The sequence below is a fragment of the Macrobrachium rosenbergii genome, chromosome 40 (assembly GCF_040412425.1).
Source record: "Macrobrachium rosenbergii isolate ZJJX-2024 chromosome 40, ASM4041242v1, whole genome shotgun sequence".
NCBI lineage: Eukaryota > Metazoa > Arthropoda > Malacostraca > Decapoda > Palaemonidae > Macrobrachium > Macrobrachium rosenbergii.
In genome coordinates this window covers 18,905,166-18,919,606 of record NC_089780.1, presented here as the reverse complement: position 1 = coordinate 18,919,606, position 14,441 = coordinate 18,905,166, and the positions used below count along the sequence as shown (strand labels likewise).

The following is a 14,441-nucleotide window of genomic DNA, read 5'->3' as shown; positions in this document are numbered from 1 at the left end:
ATTTAATATGAATAACACACTTTGTTTAAAGTAATAAAATAATTAAATACATTGTGAGGTAAATAACTACCAAGAAATTACCTTTATAAAGAAAAAAAATTAAAAGGATATATTTTAAAACAAAGAAGTCTTAAGACAGTTTATCCTTTAATGAAGAGGCCTTGAGATAACCACTGGGAATTAAATTACGCACACACATACGCACGCACGCGCGCGCGCGCACACACACACACACACATACATGTGCATATACCTTCAGTCTGTAGAACAATATATAAAAGGACATCCGTGCACTGTTTATAATCTTGTCCATCATTACTTCGCGAATGTTCCCAATGTTAACTACTGGATACATAGTCTTTAAGCGATTATAAAAGCACCTTTTTTATAACATTTCACTGTAGTTGGTGTCAGCAGATCAAACATCGAAAAATGGCATCGAAATAAACAATCGGAAAATTACTGATGACGTCACGCCGATTGACTTTAGTTCATCTTGTTCGAATGTACTCAATTAGACTTCGACCCCCTACCAACACTTATTTATGTACAAGACACGGGATACTACACGCAAACAGTATTCAAAAGTAATTTCAATAATCAAAATGAACTTTTGAAATACTGTAGATCAGCCTGAGATACAATAATATGAAAACAAAGTACCGGTAAGGCATAGTGGTCAACGCATACGATCAATCGATGAGGAGGGCGGGCCGCGGGAATCCATCTTGGCATTCGGATTCAGATCGTCAGCTGGAACTGGAGTGACGTCGATTTTATCCCAATATAGCAGCCTGCATTCTCATCTAACGTAAGATTTCTTGGTTTTATAGGTAATATATTAAACGTAAGCATCTTTTGATAGCGACTGTAAGGAAAGTTTGATAAATCACAGACTAATATGATAGGAAATAGTGCTTCGGTTTTCTTTTATGTAAACATCCCGTTCGTACTACCCTTACTAACTTAAATATTGCATATTGTCACTGTCTTACTTATAAACTTGTCTCAGTAATGTTTCCTTTATATTGTTTGTTTTATGAAAGTAAGTCGAAATCTACATCATATGAATAAAGTGGGTTAGGCTTATAGTGTACTAGGCGGAGAGAGTAATGAACAGTAGATCTTTAAATTTTCGGCGGGAAAACATTTGGGAACTCGCTATTGACAACCCCGGCCTATATATCATGGAATTTGTGTATATCGATGCAAAAATGTTGCAAAAATATTTGCTTAAAAGAAAAATGATGTATTGCCAATCTACTTAGCCTACGTGAGAAAAGGTAGGCTACTCAGCATTCAAAATGCAGTCTCATGATTTTAGTAGGGAAGTTTCCACAGTTATGTTGAAAGGAGCACATCATTTCAAACAGGCTCTGCCTTTTCTCATCTGCAATAGTTTATTGACAATAAACCCAGAAAACCATCGAACTTCGAGTATCGGTCCATTATTTTGTTAACACCGATGAGCGGGCAAGGCTGGCGTGAGGTGAAATCAACATAGGCCTAGCACAAGAATGCATTTCCCCTCTCTCGTACTAACCACAGCAAAGGCTTGTCACTATTGAAAATTTATTCGTTAATCCAAGTCATGGAAATTCGAAAATCTATTTTTGTAGACGCATTTAGAGATGTATCTTTTCCTACGGTGTGCCGATTTTACCCCATAACTGGTTACGATAATGAAAGCTAATAAGTAATGAGGAAAATATAAGCCTAACAGAAAACCTTATAGCTTTTCGATGTGCACTTACTTACAAAAAAGTTAGGAAATGTTATTCACTGTCACAGTTTTGAAATGAATAAGCCCGAACTTCCTGCTATTGAAAAAGTCTAGGCTAATCTGTGTAATCTAAGACCAACCGATTTCCACAGAGTAAATGTCAGAAGAAGTGTGCAACCCGTTTACACTGCCAATGCCTAACATGAATGTTGCATACTTTTCATTGTCTTTCAAACTGATCTCATTAATAACCTTCCTTATATTGCTTGTTTTATGAAAATAGGCAGGATTCACGTCATAAGGATAAAGTAGGTTAGGCTATGGTACTCCCGGGCGGGGGACGTTAATGCAACGGTAGCTCTTTAAAATTTCGGCGGGAAAACATTGGAGAACGCTCTATTAACAACACCGGTCTGTTTATCATGGAAATCATGTGTATGTCAATGTATAAAATGTTGTAAAAATACTTGTTTGAGAAGAAAAATTATGTATTATTAATGCATTTACCCTATATAAGGAAAGAGAGGCTACGTTAGCGACATGAAGCCGAGCATTCAAGATGCATAGCCTCGCGATTTTTGCTTCCCTAGTGATGCTAAACGAATACCTCATTTCTAAGGGCTTTTTAAAGTATGCGTATGCATTTTCTTACATTCAACAACCCAGAAAACCATATAACTTCGGCATCGGTCTATTATTTTGTTAGCACTGGTGAGTGGGCAAGGTTGGTGCGAGGTAAAATCGACATAGGCCTAGCACGAGAATGCATTCCCCCTTCTCTCGTACTAAACACAGCAAAAGCTTATCACCATTGAAGATGTATTCAGCGATCCAAACAAAGGAAATAAAAATTCATCTTTGTAGACGCATTTAGAGATGTGTTATTCTACCTTTAACCTATTTTACCTCAAACCGGATAACAATAATGAATGTTAAAAAGTGATACGGAAAAGCTGTTCACTAATTTACAAAACGGCAGGATATGTTATTCGTTGTTATAATTTTTATATGAATAAGCTCGAACGTCCTCAGTTAGTCAATGCGATTACCATGAATTCTAGGCTAATCTGTGCATTCTAAGACTAACCGATTTCCACAGGGTAAACGTCGGAAGCAGCCGTTTGGATAGTGACCTAAACAATACCTACAGAAGATGGAGAGAGATCACCTCGCACTAAGAGGAGGAGGGTCAAGAGATGAGGTGAGAATATAAGTACTCGGTTTGTTTAAATATGAAAGCGGGGCGGGGTGGGGGTCGGGGAGGCAGAGTGAATGCGGTCGTTGGCGCTGTCATGTAACATTACTTACTACGGATCCTGCAAGTTTCTGAGAGGATTTTACCCTCTCTCTCCATTGCTGTTAATTTTTACAAATATGTATCTTTTACATAGTTTCTATTTTCATTTTATTTTACTATATATTACGTCCCTCCTATGGCAGTATTTTTTCTACTCTCTCTCTCTCTCTCTCTCTCTCTCTCTCTCTCTCTCTCTCTCTCTCTGCTCCACCGTTGTTACTCTTTGCAAATATGAAGTTTTTACATAGTTTCTAAATTCATTGTATTTCACTATATATATTACGTCCCTCTCCAGTATATATAGGAGCTTGTCTTGTTCTAAATGAATATACACAATTATGAATAATAACTATATATAATAAGGGAGAGGATGCCAGATAAATAGAAAGTTATTGACAACGAAGGTCATTACTGTAAATCTGAAATCATAGGGGATATAGGTCTATCTTCCAAGCTGGCTAACCAGTGAGAATTCCTACGAGTTTTATATTCATGTATGGTCATAAATTTTGGTAAATTGAAATGAACAATTCGCATTAAGGATGATCAGTACCTGTAAATTATTATTGTGAGTTAAAAAATGAAACTGGCGTTAATACTGATGTTTCTGAAGTTAGTCTCATCTATAGATAAGATATAGATATTTATGTAATATATTGTTAGTGGTCAACAGAGAGAGAGAGAGAGAGAGAGAGAGAGAGAGAGAGAGAGAGAGAGAGAGAGAGAGAGAGAGAGAGAGAGAGAGAAACTAACTATATAATGGTCTCCTCTAGGTATTAAGAATTAATGCTTCTTTAAAATATTGATAATGGTTAACCAGGAGAAGGAGAGAGGAGAAATATGACGATAATTTAATGAGTAGTTCAGCTTAGAGTATGAGAATTACCTCCCTGAGGCATTTAAGGTCTAAGGTAGCATACGATGATATACATCCTGGTGGAGCATTGATCATTTATGTCCTCTCTCTCTCTCTCTCTCTCTCTCTCTCTCTCTCTCTCTCTCTCTCTCTCTCTCTCCTCTCCTACCATTCAAGAATTTAAACCGCTTTAGTCAGCAACATAATCTCTTTCAGCAGGTAAGATAACTTAAACTTTTCTCTCTCTCTCTCTCTCTCTCTCTCTCTCTCTCTCTCTCTCTCTCTCTCTCTCTCTCTCTCTCCCCCCTGGGATCAAGCTCTGGCTTCCTTGTTGTGAGCAGAGAACATTACTACAGTACTATGTCAGAAAGAGAAAGGGATAGATACAATCATTAATATTATTAAGTAATTTATTATATACATCACTAAATCCTATATACAGAGTCCTATGGAGCACTCGTGAAGGATTAAATCCTGGAAAAGGATGAGGAGGATTTATAATAGATTAAAAAGTAACGAGGCACTAAGGAGACGATGTAGGGAATACCAAGCCAAGAGAGAGAGAGAGAGAGAGAGAGCTTGAGAGACTAGCAGTGTTGGCTGCATTGAAGTTTCATATGCGGATAATTCACCGATATTCCTAAAAAATATACTATTTGTCAAAAGACGAAAAATATATCATTACAAGTACACTCCATCTAAAATAAACAAAAAGAAAATAGATAAAGATAACAGAAGGAAGGAAAAGCATGCTATTCATAGAAGCAAATAAGGAAGCAGATTCACAATCAGGAAGTTTTCAAAACAGGAAAAGGAAGAGAAGAAGAAGACACTGGACTGTAGCATCCTTGTCACAAGTTGGCACTAACGCAGAACGAAAATGCCATTCTGGAAATGGTGAAGGTTAGCCGGACTGGCAAAGTACTTGACGAAATTCACGATTTTATTTCACACCTTGGGACCAGGCACTGGTGATATCCCCCAGCACCTGTTCCTCCAACACTCCCCCATTCCCCAGCACCTTAAAAAAAAACTTTATCAAGAGAGAGAATGTGCTTATCACCCTAGAACCCATAAAAAGAGAATCAGCTTTATGGACGCGTGGTAAACTTTCTAAGACCCCCGTCCGCCATTAAGCCTCGGATTCCACTGGAATGAAATCATCAAAATAAAACGCGCCTTCTACTTCTCTTCTATCTAATCTGAATGCAGCTCAGAAGTAACCCCAGCAGCATGGTGCCGCCATTAGCTCTAAATGCTGTTTGTTGCCCAGGTGAGGATTATGAGGTACAAAGACCTCCGGTATTTGCCGCTGGGGGTCAACCCAGTGGGCATGATGGAGGGAGGCCCTGAGGGGGTACTGGGGTACCGAGAACTGGAAGGTCACTAATGTGCTCACGTGTAGGGACGTTGTGCCAAGCAGGTGCCCAGGGAAGGGTCGTACTCATGGTTGCAAGGATTTTGGAAGATGATGGTGAAAACATTGTCCGTTGCCGGATAGTTATTTTTGGTTATGGATTTTTGAAGTTCTAGTAATATCAATTGGTAAATGAAAAAGTGTCTCAAAAAACACAAATTAAAGATAGGGAAAGATGCTATGAGTTACTTACATCTGTTCTGAGTCAGTCATATGAAGGTTTAAGCTTCGTTTTCTCATAAACACGGAGGTAGAACAAATTATATGTATTTCCTTCTCTCTCTCTCTCTCTCTCTCTCTCTCTCTCTCTCTCTCTCTCTCTCTCTCTCTCTCTCTCTCTCTCTCTCTCTGCGTATTATTAATATTCATGATTCTTTTCAGTTGTCCATAATGTCACAGCCATTTCCTTACTGCAGGAAAAGGGATAATGTGATTTATTCATTAAATGGAGGCTGAGATCACCATAAGAGTTTGATCATCTGTTTCATTTATATTGCTTTCTGGTTTTTATTCTGCTAATATTTTGAAAACCAGTTATTTATCTTGCCATATCCTCCTCCCGGTTTTATTAAATTTATCATCTAGTTCAATACCCATCAACTACGCTTTATTTTGTGCCTTGGTGGGAGAGTGTAATAAGCCTTCTGAATTTGATATAGCTTCCACTTCTCTCTATTGCCTTTCAAAAATATATATATATTTTTTATTATATTGCAATCTTATCCCCATTTTCATTCAGTTTTCTCATGCCTTTTAACGTTACTGTTGTCACAATATTACTCATTTACTGTTTTCTTTCCTTCACCCGCATCGTGTCTACTTCTCTTTCATTAATTTTCCTTATGCTGTACGTTTCTTTCTCTCTCCTTCTCTTCGTCGATCAGTGGCCGAGAAAAACACTCGTCAAAAGAAAAACCACAACCGCTGGGAAGTTTATCAAATGACATAAAAAAGGGAAGTACATTTTTTATTCCCCACGTGAACATGATTAAGTTACGACCCGTCCTTGTTATGCAACCAGTAGTCACTTTGCTTCTTTGAGGCTCTAATGAATGTGTTTATTAGATTAGTGGTGAATGGAATTATTCTTGTTTAAATAGGCTTCAAACACCCTTGTGTCATTGTCTTATATTTGATGTAAAAACTCGCCATATGGTTATTGCATAGTATTTTTAATGTACCTTCGTCACTCCTCCTTTTAAGCAAGGAACAAGAAGGTTTTTTGGGAGACAGCAAATCTCCGCCAAGGCTGAGCAATCCAACCCTTCTCCGTATGTCCCCTCCACCTAAATCCACCCCACCTTCTTCACAAAAGTAGCAATCCTATTTCCCCCAGATTCTGCTTGCTTGTTGCCAGTCCAGAAGTCCACCTTTTGGTAAAATTGTCGCAAAACTAAACGTGTACTGTTTGTGTCACAATGCCAGCAAACAGACAATCAGACACAGAAACAAACAAACTCTTTCCCATTACATAATAACAGCATCTTACCTTTTCATCCCATCAATTCCCCGCACCTTTGCATTCTACAACTTCTCAACCTCTCCTTAATCCCCAGTTGTCTCCTCCACAGAAACTCGGTGAACTAAGAATACTTTCGAAAGAAAAGCCATAAAATCCCTTCAGAATCGAGAGTTGTCTGATATGGACTTATGCTCCTTAACACCAGGTAACGGATTATCAACTACAAACGAGGGACTATACTGGCTTTTCATGTGATATTTTTCCTCTTCTCGAGTTCAGTCTCAAACTCACTGGCTACGCCACATTGTGACCTGTCCTCAATCTCTCGTAAGGATGAAAGCCACGTCGTATCGCTTCACTGTGGGACCGCATATTTGCAACGAGATTTGCATGTCATCATACTGTAATATCTTAAATTCTCTCTTTGAATGAAGTATGGTAAAATAGCCTTCAGCACCTACTGTAAGTTTAGAGGGTGATATACTAGGGCCTCAAAGTCTGGATTAATACTCACTGTCAAAGTGGCCTTTGATGTAAACAGTTACATCTTTAAATGTGATAGGTATTCTTTAATTGTCAATGTACCTCTCCTCCTATTTTGATTTATGCTGTAAATAGTTATAACCATAAACACAATAAATATTCTGTGACTGTCAATGAATATTTCATTCTATTTTAACTTGAGAAAAGTATTTCAAAAGTGTTTTTTTCAGAAGTTATACCGTTTAGAATATAAGATACTAATCTTATCAGGCAACTTGATAATGAGTAATGATGATCATGCATATATTATACCAAAACATAATCCTCTTAGACGAAAGCTCTAGGATTTTATTCAGTGGTTGATGAAGTGCATAATGATCTCATGCATATGTAGACTTTAAAAGAGGTCGTTTTGGCTTTTCTTTAACATGAAATTTGCGTAACTTTACGAGAGATGATCACAGCCTCTTGGGAAAATCTAATAATGATAATTTGTTATAGAAAGTCAAAAGCGTGTTATCAGACTTTTTATGTCTACATGCTAGTAAAACAAGTTATATGAAGTATGTAAAAATCATAGCTGCATCAATGTCATGATTTTCCGGTTGTGTGTTTCTTCAACTACGAATACAACGAACTTCATTTCTGAATCACATTTCAGGTCCTCGTTGAACCCAGCAAGGAAGAAATATTGTGCCATGATAAAGAGAGATCCAGGACATCGCGAGGAGAATTTTACCATTTGAAGAAAGGTACGTATTGCTTGGGTAAGTACCCGATCTTGTTTCAATAATTTTTCTTAAGTTCTTCCTACATCAGTGGTTCTCAAACTGGGGCTAATGAAGCCGTTTCGTTTGGGGGTAACGAGGCGCTTTCTTACATATAAAATACATTAGAAATTAAGCACTCCAATATTTTTCTTTCCTTCATATTATAACTTCACATAATTGAAGAGGAATGGGGTAGGCGGTAATGGTGACCTATCACATCACTGACGGGGTAGGTAACGATACCAAAAAATTTGAGAACCACTGTCCTAGATGTACATCTCTGATAAACAGATACGAATATCTGTCATTCCGTGCCCTTGAATAAGTCTAAAATTAAAACAGTCACATGAAATTAAGTGAGAAAATATTATGCTAAACGATTGCAGTAGATCACATTATAAGTATCGCTGTGCAGGGAACATACTCTTGGTGAAATTATTCGTATATAACAAACAGAGAGAGAGAGAGAGAGAATGTTTTATTAATAAGTAAGCTCTCGTTTATTGAGGGATTTTGTTAAGAAGCTCTTATGAGTGGCTTCATAAGTGAATCCACCCCTACACTTGAACAAAATAGGAATGTGCTATTGCGACGTAATATCAAATTCACTTTGCCTTAGGAATAATTAACGAATCATACAGGGTAATTATTCCTACCCTGACCTGGATTTGCACCTGTGTTGTTTAAGGGTGAGAAAATAGTATGACAGTGACTTCATCTGCTTTTTGCTATCGCGTCATTGTCGTCTTAATTCCTTACCGTAAAATGCATATGTTCAATTCATGGTTTGGGTGCTAACAATTATCATATATATAATTCCCTTTGGGTGGTTATTATTCCCTAGGTAAAGTAAATTCGATAATAATGAGTTATTTTGTTTCACTTCTGTTGCTTTGAAAATTACCTTACAAGAAAGCTATTTCTGGTAGGCAAAAACACACACACACACATATATATATATATATATATATATATATATATATATATATATATATATATATATATATATATATATGTGTGTGTGTGTGTGTGTGTGTGTGTGTGTATATATATTTATATGTATACATATATATTATCTATGTGTGTGTGTTTACCTACTAAAAATAGCTAAATCGTATGATAATTCTCAAAGCGAGAGAAACCACAAGGTGAAGAATCAAAGTAACTTCCTTGTACTCCCATACCTCACATCTACCGCCAGACAAGGCCATGTATGCGTTTACTCTTTCCATTTTACCTGCTGCCTTGTTAACTTGATAGGGTTCCACCGTTTTATACAAACAGACACACAAACAAACATACACACACACATACACGTACACTACCGAGCGTTGCCCTCGTCACAATGCAAACATAACCTTTCAATGAAAACCCACTACTGAATAAAGAAGTACCTCTTTAAAACCCAGGGTCCCAAATCACCTTCTGTTTTCGTGATTCATTACTTAATCTAAGTGGTGGGTATGATTTACATCCCATCTGGGAAACCGGTCGTTTGAAGCGATTCATCTTGTACGAAGGGGGCACCGAAGCGTGATACCCAAACGGGATACCCAGACATTGGAGGGTTTTAGAGAGTTTAATTCGCGGCTGATGAGATACAATTGTGAGGTAGCTTGAACTGGAGCCAAATTGGAGTTCAAAGGTCAAGATGACTTTATTATCATTTTTTTTAAGATTAGGTCACAGGTTATGGAATCGTTCCTTAGTGGGGTCAAGGAGAATAATCAGAGTTGGCTTCCTGTTAATGTTTCAGATCAAATGAGATTGGAAGCGTTTAGTAATTATATTTCACGTAAAATTTCCTTTGGTAAAAAGAGATAACTTTCTTTGTGATGAGGCTGCAAGACTTGGCCATACTTGCGACCTACCACCGTCAGCTGACTACCAGGTACATCTTAGTCTGCTGGCTAGAAGGCTCGCTTCTCTTCACGAGGTCTAGAGTTCGATTCCCAGTGCGAAGATGGAACAATATTCGCAGCCTATTAAAACCCATTTGGTGTCTGTTTACATTGCCAGTGAATTCTGTAAGCGATCATCAATCCCATGTAATGTATCACAACGGTCAGAATTAAGTACATTATACCTCAGAGCTTCCGAGAGCATACACAGCTTCTATCTATTGCTTGCAAAATTGTGTATTTTTAGACTTATTACTGTTTGTATTTGTTTTATACAAACTATCAAACGCGAATATAATCAATAAATTCATTATTATTATTATTATTATTATTATTATTATTATTATTATTATTATTATTATTATTATTATTATTATTATTATTATTATTATTATTATTATTATTATTATTATTACTGTAATAAGCACAACTGCTTTCTTAACAAGGTAATTCGCATCCTTATACAACTCCACATCATCGCTACGACGCATGAGGCACCGATGCCTCGTGAATCGTGAAACACAATTCCGCGCACACCTCCTTCTTCTTCTTCTTGCAAGAATGTACAAATGCAACAGCAGCAGAACCCTTCAAGGATCGCGCTAAGTGTTTGCAGACGTATCCAAGAGGACACGGCTGAATAACGGATATAGAGCCGGAACCTAGAGTGGTTGTAAACAGCGAGCAACCACTATCCATTGCGAAAGCATAACCGTCAAGAACGAGCACCATGATCCGTCTTCAGTTGCTTCAACCGCCAATTAGGAGAATGATGATTTCGAGGTTGTTGCTACAGGGAAGGACGGGTTACGACACCAGGATATTCTTCTGCTTTTGGGAATGAATGGCCTGGTGTGATTGGTAGATGGGCAGTATTAGAGAGAGAGAGAGAGAGAGAACATATGATTCGGTTATCTAGCAATTAGGCAATAAGTACTGAAATGTCTATAATCCTACATATGTACATACCAATTTCAGTGTCTTCAGTTTCTATATTTTATGTAATACTGAACAGTCTGTAGTCCCACATACCTATAAGTGCCTTTAATGTCTAGGTTTTATTTAAAACTGCAGGTAGATTTGTAATAAAGTCGATTAAATGGAGTTTCCACTACGATAAATGGTGTTCCCACTACTTACTAGATGAACATTCAGCTTCAAATTACATACCCCTCAGTATTTGCTTGTCTATCGTCAATAATAATAAGCATAATAAGTCGACTAATATTCACGTTCCAGTTGATAACTGACTATTAATAATAATGATAATCTAGAAACGAGTTTATTATATTTCACAAATATTCATAAAAATATATAGGTGTGAAGTACAAAAAGCTTGTTTTATGCAAATTACAAAACGCTGTAAAACCAAAGCTATTAAGAATATCTGGAGACAACTTAGCATCTTTTAAAAATACTCTGAATGACGTCGCCTTCTGAAAGGTACTAAATCTATGTATTTCTGCCACGTCGTATGTCTTTTTTTACAAACTCGCTCATTGCTTTGACACAGATGGTAATCAGTCTCGCAACTTTTAACGGAGATATATTACGGTATTATGATAGATCATGTTTCCCTACAGTAATAATAAAAATCACATATGCAAGCTATACTGGCCTAGAAAATTTAGTGCTGCTACTCGTGATTTACCGGAATTAAACGTACGAGAAATGTCAGTTTTAGACATATTCAGTGAAATTTGCTATCTCAGATAAGTAGTATTTTCGTAACCTTCCCTCATACCAAAAATACATTAAGTTTTTCCAACAATTTTAAGATTTCAAATTGACCCAGAGAGAGAGAGAGAGATAGCGAGTGGGAGAGAGAGGGACACCAAAAATGCTATAACCATTCAAGGAGAAAATGAAAAACAACAACGAACTCAAGAGGGGACAGAAAACATCCTTGCGGCACGCCACTCAGCATAAGACAGGGAGTGCCTCCTTACGAGAACACGATACAAAGCAAGGCGATTTATGAGCGGAGGTATTAACAGAGGAGTCCCTATTACGACGTCAGCAGCTACCACCGCGCACATTAACAGCCCAGAAGAGACTTCTGGGTCCTCTGAACCATTCTGGGTCAAAGGTCAGAGCCGCGTTCCGTGAAAACACTCGTCAGGGGAATCCAGATGTGATGATGCTCGTTTTCGACACGAGTTCCGTAAACGGGACTCGGAGGAGGAGAAGACACTTGTCATATATTTTTATTGCTTTTTTACGATTCTTTTTTATGCTCATTGCAGTTTGTTATGATTAGTTTCCTTATTTGAAGGTTACGCATGTTCACACACACATACACACACATGTGTATATATATATGTATATATGTGTGTATATATATACATACATACATATATATATATATATATATATATTATATACATATATATAATATATATATATATATATATATATATATATATATATATATATATATATATTAATAATATTCACCCCACTTACTACAAGCACAAAAGATACATATTCAGTTGCTACTTAAGCACTGCTATTTAAGAATAGCCTGATGTCGAAGGTAACACTAGGTATTTTCAAATATTTAGAAACATTAAATGAAATTATACCAAATCAAAGTATACCATGGATTTTAAGAATAAAGAAAACAGTAGGGGTTGGTTATTAGCGATAGAGGATCGGGGGTATGGGGCACCTGGGTACGTGCCCCCTTCCCCTCATGAAAAATAATGATAAAATAATAATAATGAAGATTTAGATAATAACGTAAATGAGAAATATAAACATGGGAAAATAAAAAATCTATTATAGAAATAATAATCAAGTTTTGAGAAAAGAAATATATATGTATATATGAAAATTGGTACCACCCCCATGACATTTTTCTGGATCCGATAGTATAATTACTTGTCTCCGGAACCATCAATAATTCATAGCTATATGCGAAGACCAAAGAATCATATAGCCTACTCCAATGCTCCTTCACAGCTTGGCTCGAAAATGAAAAATAAGAAAATAGGAAAGGAGAAAGAATTGATAGACCTAGCTGTAAAAGAAAAGAAGGTTATCTGAGTCAGGAATAACAGAATCATGAAGAAAATTGTAAATCTTGTCGAGAGAAGAAACAGTTACTGAATGAAGAAAAACAAGAATTATGATTTCTGCGGAATGAGCGTGGGAGGATATGGCATGCAAGCGTTGCAGGGATGCTTGGGAGGAGTGAAATGACTGCTCAAATTCGGCGGAATAGCACCAGAATAGGTCCTACAGAAAATGAAGGATAAGACAACTTGCCTGGGAGAGAGAAAGGAAAGATTGACAGCAAGAGACGAGGAGGAAGACGAAATTTAAGCACTTCAGATATGAGAGCAATAATCAAATTGACGAGGGAAAGCAACAAGAGCTTCTGAAACAATATTATAAAAGGGCCCAGAATAGGACCCTGTGGGATGCCAGATAATATAAAACAAGGTTTATTAAAATATACCCAATAAAGCAGTTCTATTTTGACAATTATTTACAAATGTGAATAAAACAGGAAGTTTTCAGTTAAGAAACTGAAAACGTAAGGGTCATGTTTACAGCCATTTCAGTTTCGATTTTAAAACAAACTGTTCAAATTCTCTCTCTCTCTCTCTCTCTCTCTCTCTCTCTCTCTCTCTCTCTCTCTCTCTCTCTCTTCTAGGCACTTAATGATAACATTAGCGAGCGCATGAATATAAAAGTCATCATTAGAGCTTTAAGGGATAATTACCCTTGTCAAAACTCTGTCTGCTTATTGAGTGAATGATGGCTTTAGAATATCCGGGTGTTTATGGCTTTCTGTGCGGAGTGAGGAGTCTCTCTCTCTCTCTCTCTCTCTCTCTCTCTCCTTAGCTGCAGTCACTTGGATGCGTTGTATTATTATTATTATTATTATTATTATTATTATTATTATTATTATTATTATATATATATATATATATTTTTTTTTTTATTATAATTATACATGTGTGTGTATGTGTGCGTGTGTGTGCGCGCGCGCGAAGGTTTAGCGTTGATGCAACTTTTACTGCTTTGTTTTCCTAATATATCCTCTCAATTAATACATATATGTCCGAATTATACCTTTCATTAAAAAATTATATCTACCTATCTGTATGCATGCATATGAAACCTAATCTCTCTCTCTCTCTCTCTCTCTCTCTCTCTCTCTCTCTCTCTCTCTCTCTCTCTCTCTCTCTCAAATGAGAAAGTTAGAGAAATCCTAAAAGAAGAATAAGAATAAATTGAACTCAGTGTTTGATGAATGAGCAAGCACAAATATACATAAATACAGACAGATCTATTGACAGACAGACAGATTTATAGAGAAAGAGAAATTCTTCAAACAACAGCTGATGTCGTCAAGAAACACTGTATATCTACTATATTTGAATAGAATATTGTTTACATTTATTCAACCATCATTCTTGCTTTTTGACATCTTATTCCCTGCACGTCCTGCATTTCTGATTGTATTCCGCTTCTTTTATACAGTATGTTTATCTGTTCTTCATCTGTTTTATTCTTTAATT

At 36.7% G+C, this 14,441-nt stretch overlaps 1 protein-coding gene across 2 annotated transcripts in view; it reads left to right on the top strand.

Moving 5' to 3' along the window:
- The first annotated feature begins 742 nt into the window (after positions 1-742).
- Positions 743-14,441, top strand: part of LOC136825955 (uncharacterized) — a 137,053-nt gene continuing 123,354 nt past the window's right edge. The window contains exons 1-3 of one of the 2 annotated variants that reach the window (XR_010849494.1): positions 743-811; positions 2,823-2,924; positions 7,900-8,005. The gene's annotated coding sequence lies outside the window, so the exon portion shown is untranslated. The remainder of the gene's footprint in view (positions 812-2,822; positions 2,925-7,899; positions 8,006-14,441) is intronic. The other variant, XR_010849493.1, reaches the window with a different exon arrangement.